A 6,000-nucleotide genomic window follows, 5' to 3' on the forward strand; every position below is an offset into this window, starting at 1 on the left:
CCTCCCTCCCTCCTTCTCTCTCTACCATTGCTTTCAAGAGCTCAAAGTTTGCTTTTCTTTTCAGTGACAAAGTATTCCCTGGTTGTTAAATGTTAATCAATGGCGGCAGCAGGGTGACACAAGAGGCTCCAGCTTCTGGTGGGATACTGCAGTTCAGACGGATCTTGCCTGAGATGATACTGGGCTGCTGTAGATGCACATGGGTTGCAGTGAGATCAGTGCAAACTAGAATGCACCCTGCATTTTAATATGGCACCATCTTTGTTCCCTTTGAAACCAAATCATTACATAAACACAGACACTGAACAGACTCTATACTAATTCATTCTTAACACAAGCATTTAACCTATCCATTATTCATATCTCCAACAATGCCAGGGGGCAAAAATCAGTGTTCCCCTCGCCCATATATCTGCCCAGTTATAGAGAGGTTGATGCATTATTCAGGGTGTGCCAGGCTAAAGACTGTTCTCCCTGTTCTCCCCTGCTGGAAGCAACAATCATCTCACTTGGACACTGGTCTCTGCCTGTAACTCACTGTCTGTTGTCTCTGTCTCTGCCTCTGCCTCTCGTAAACTTTGTTGCATCACATTATTTGTTCGTCCTTGATGTTTAACCAAATGCCGTGTGGAATCACTCTTTCCATTTTTCTGTCTTATACAATACATACACAATTCAATCTATCTCTCCCTTTGTATTTCCTCTGCAACATTTCAGAAAACACAGTGTTGCAAGGTACACATTGATCTAATATCCTGCACTTGTGTAAAAAAAAACCAAACAACTGATGTAGGCTATATGTAGCCAAAAAAGCAATCTGTTTGATCTCTGAGACTTTACTTCTGTTGAGAAAAAAAGTTTGTACTGATGTTGACCTTGGCAACCATTTTGCATTGTTGTGTCTGTCTACCTCTTTGCGTACACACGTCTCTCTCTTTTCATCTCTTTCAACTCAAAAGACTCTCCTGTAATTTTGCCTCTCCGCTTTTGTTTCTTGTTGATGTGAACTGTCAGTGGAATGGAGGATGAGATCCAAATACATTTGCTTGTATCCTGGGCCTGTTGTCTCCACACTCTCTGTTTTGTATCTCCCCTGGCTCCCACTGAGGGAGACATTAAAATTTGAGCAGAGAGGGGAGATGGAGAGCCAGGTCCGGCCTGGGGGTCCTGGTGTACCGCTGCACACTTTTGTCCCAGAAAAAAGAGAATAGGATGACAAGTTGTGAAGACGGGCAGCTTGGGCAGCTTGTTTGTTTAGGCTAGATTGAAACTGTTTCTCCAGGCATACAACTTTTCGAGTTGGAATACTTATTGCTGTAATATTCAACTCAAACTTACTTGCAGTAGTCTTGAGTGTAGTCACACAAAATCACTCGAAAGAGAGAGAGAGAGTGTCCACATATACAGTATGTATTTGTTTCATACTAAAGCCTAACTTAAACTAGAAGTATTTGAGATCACTTTATACAGAATATGAAGTGCTGAATTTCTGCAAAATGAGCATTGCTGACTTTTTTCTCAAACCCTCGCCGCCAAAGTTGGAAATCAACATTAAGCAGAGTTACCTTGTGGGTAAAGGAGCAGACTTGGTTTCATTTCTTATTTAAAATCAGCTCCATAATTTGATCTTTGTAAAACTTAAGTTGCTGCAGGTGTTCGGCAGGAGGAATGATAGCCTTAGGGCTTGGAGCTACCGTGAGGCCCCGCTGAGATTTCCCATCATCCCTACAGTCTGGCAGCAGCTTTTCAAACAGCGCCCCTTCTGAAGTTGCCCTTGGTTCTACATGTGTAGCAGTAATTATGAATGAGGGGGACTAAGATCTGTACAAAACCATCAAACATTTTACAGCTTGCTGCTATTGTAATAAAGATCAATAGACATGGTATCAGTCGTGGTTTTGAAGGAGAGGTGGTGCTGTACATTTTCCCTCGCATACTTCCTCTCTTTATTTCTTTCTTTCTCTCTCCCACACTCATGTCCCCTATCATTTCTCTTTTCTTTCTCTCTCAACTCTCTCTCCCTATACAGAGCTAGTGTAGCACATCCATTTTAATTGCCGTTTGTAGGGCTCTGTGATGTGAGCTGCTAAAAGACACCCGTCCTGTAAAAGAGCAAGAGACGGAGACACAAGCAGTGAAATATATTCACTTCAGCACTAGCTAGGTTGCAGGGCCAAGGCCGAACTTCAAGAGCACTGTGAATATAATGTACATTGTGTGTAACATATGTGTAGCATGCACATGCGCAGTACTTGTATAGACAGTATATACTGTGTACGGAAACACACCTTTTAATGCTTAGATTTGTCTTAGATGTGTTTCTGTGTGTGTGAACATAAATCATGCAAAAAAAGCATGTGTGTGTGCATGTGTTTACCAGGTATCCCTCATGTTGTGGGGACATTTGTTCATACAGTCACATGTGGGGAATCTTGGGAAAAAAGGCAAGTACCCATAACGTAAATCATTCAATTTTAGGATGAAGACATTAAGGTTATGGTTAGGATTAGTTTAAGGATAAAGCTAGATTAAGTTTATTCTAGGAAAGTGCTTAGGGTTAGTCTCCAGCTAAGTCAATTTAATGTCCTCTAAAGTGATGGAAACACACACGAAAGATATTCTTAAATTCCAATATATTCACATGGACGTGAACACTGCCACACTTTCCTCACACTTTCAGCAAGCATGGGAGTGGTAGTTCTGCTAAAACAGCCTCTGGTAGGGGGCTGAGGTCATTTGACCAGAGATATGAGACATGGAGAAGCTGCAGATCAAACAGTATTCTGTCTGACAGGAGGAGATAAAGAGACTGTCAGCCTCTCCTCAGAACAAAGCAACTTCTCACCTCTCTGGCCCATAGCAGCTCCCTGACGGCCAGCGATGCAGTGCTAAATCAAAAGGTGGGTAAACTAAGATGAACGTCAAAAGATGATCACAATGTCAACATTCACCGTTAAAAAAAATATAGTCAAATAAATGGTTTATTTCAAAGTGATGTATATCTGTTTTGGAAAAATGTTGCTAATTGTGAAATTGACCAGAAACAGAGCAATGAATAAGCAGTGATCTGACTGTTATGTTATTAGGACCATTAGCAACCTTATTTTTTATTCAAGAAATGTTCTTATTGCTGTGAGTAAATATCAAATAGCTGAACTGTACTGAACTTCTGAATTTTCTACATCAGCAGTTCAAGTCAGAAGCAGGCTCTTGAATGTTGCTATCACTATAGCTATCTCTCTCCAAATGTGCATGTATAACGGCCGCTTGATGCAGCCAGTCTGTGCAGGTTGTCTGGGGGCTGTCCAAAGGTATCAAGTTCAGAAGAAAAGTGTTGATGTTGTGTACATGTGCCAACAACTCTTAAATCACATATGTTGCAAATGTGTGTTTGGAGAGACATTTAAATGCCATCGTTTCTCAGGGGTAAAACATCAATGTAGCTGATGTTTCAAGTTCTTTTACAAAATGGGTATATGTAGTTAAATCCACACATGTTGCTGTAAACATTTTTTATTTTGAAGTCTCATTGTTACAAGACACTTTGGTGTTGAGTTTTCAAATGTCATTTTTTTAATATTTTGAGTAGCACAAATTCAATTTAATATCATTGTACTAGGGTGGCAACACATATTCCAGAGAAAGATAATGCAAAACCTGAGTAAATAAAACTGAATCTGCATAGGTGTTTTGTGATTTGACTGAATTTACTCTTTTCACTTTGAATGTCTCAGTTGTAATGGTGTGCATTCATGCTGTTTTTCTGTTTCCATCCAGTTTCTACCATTTAAGCAAAGGGCCTGCTGTGAAAGAGGGATCCGGTCAGTGGTGTACCTGGAGAGTTGCAAGTCACACACCATTGTTAAGTCAGATGGTCACATGTCCTTATTGGATTTTATCCAGACTGGATTGAATGAATTGAAATACAATAGAATGACATGCCTTCACTGTGGGAATGGAAGAAAGAGTTTTTGTCCATTCAGATTTTTTTTTTTTTTTTTTTGCAGTGGCATATTTTAGCAATAACCCTGGAACCACATAATGTTCAAAACTGGCTGTGTTGGAATACAGCTTGTTTCCACTCCTTTGACAGGAACTGGAAATGTGCTTTGCTTTCATGGCTGATTACAACTGAAGCTGATGCCTGTGAATGATTAAAATGATTATCATTATTATGCAGGTATCACATCTTTCAGAATGAAAAGTAGTGTATCTGTTTGACATGTTTGAAATGACTCTTTTTATTAGAGTTATTTGTTGAATGAGATTCTGGTTAGCATAATGTGTGCCATGAATGTTGATGTATCTGTTTCTGGTCAGAGTTCTGTTAAACTGGACCGAAATCACAAGATTTGTAGTGAAATTTACTAGCTTCCAGCCATCCTCCTGTTGGCAGATCACAGCTGGAAAACACACTCCTATTAGTCTGCCTGTTTTTTGAATACAAGCTGAGGGTCACTGTGAAGCTGCATGGCTGAGGAATATCATCCAACGGGACTTTATTCTCTCACTGAACAATGATGATACGATGCATTGCCAAAATGAAAGCATAATGTGACACGTTGATCTCCACAACACATTACAGAACCTGCTCATGCGTCAAGACTTTGTAAGTGTGATGCTTCTCAGCTGTGATCTGCTGTCACACAGCAATAGTCTGACTGATGAGACTTTATCTGTGATGCCTCTTTCGAAGTAGAGTTACATTTGCTGCCTTGTCAGTAAGTGATTAATGGATTCAAAAGGACATGATGGCTGGGATATCAAACTGTACATAATATAGATTTTCTGCTAAGCCTGAGTGTGTCTGTTTGTGTTGATAAAGATTAACACATAATCTGCCTCTTATTATATGGATATTTCACTTCCTTGAAGAGGACCGTGGATGATTGCTTCACAGTTTGTTTGTTTGTTTTTTTCACTCATTGGAATAATCTGGTCTACAATTGTCCTTGATACTCAGCTTTGAGCCACAAATACATGGAACAAAAGGTACAAAAAAAGACACACACACAAATGTTACATTTGTTAAAAAACAAAAACTGAACTCCATTGAGCATTAGCTTACTTCTCAGTCAGTTTTATTTTAGCATAGGGAATATGTGGGCTTCAGCTGCAGCAATCGATGAGGTTTGGCATTTAACTGTAAACTTTATGACACCCATAATCTGACTCCATTGTTTTTAATGGCCACATCAACTACTCTTGAGGATAATCATTTAATCTGATAAATGAGGATTTCAAACACTCTTATCTGCTGTGCACTAGCAGTTGTGTGTGTTTTTTTTTTTAATCCTTCCATTCTGTCTCGTTGTTTTTAATTGATTCTGCAGCACAGAGGCTTTCTTTAAGAGATAATGCACTTGTGAGAACAGGTCATGATCTCTAAATGAGGGAATTTCACTCTAGTGTATTTGGCACGGCGTATTTACCGTCCTTCAGAAGCATTTCCAAACTGCTGGAAAGTACAGATTGACTTTATTTTTCTACATTTCTCTGCAACTCCCTGTCTCACCACTTATTTTCCAGAGATGCCACGCTCCGCAGCAAATGGCCCAAGCTAAAAGCTGGTGGTGCTGATGCTGTTTGGAAACGCTTCCACATATGTCCTACCTCAAGGCTTGAACCAAATCTCTGTGTATTAGGATCAAAAACACTGTCTACTTCTTTCCCTATGTCTTTACATAATTTGGTAATGTGAGCGCAGCCAGGCATGAAAAGTAGACCACTGATTATCCAATAATGTTGTAACAGAAGACATAAAATATAAATATATAAAAACAAGAAGTGGTCCAGCATCTGTGCTGTGTTGGACTGTGATAACAGCTCATCCAATAAGACCTCCACTCACCTCTCCCACTGTCTCATGAATCCACCACCAGTTCCACTCTCTCAGAGGAAAGCTGTTTATTCCACATGCTGCCTAAGTAGAGGTCTTGGGGTTGGAGCGGCTGTGTAGCGCATGGTGAAGACAAACACAGGCCTATTTAGTCTGGTGGG

Source organism: Scomber japonicus, chromosome 1 (assembly GCF_027409825.1).
Source record: "Scomber japonicus isolate fScoJap1 chromosome 1, fScoJap1.pri, whole genome shotgun sequence".
Classification (NCBI taxonomy): Eukaryota; Metazoa; Chordata; class Actinopteri; order Scombriformes; family Scombridae; genus Scomber; species Scomber japonicus.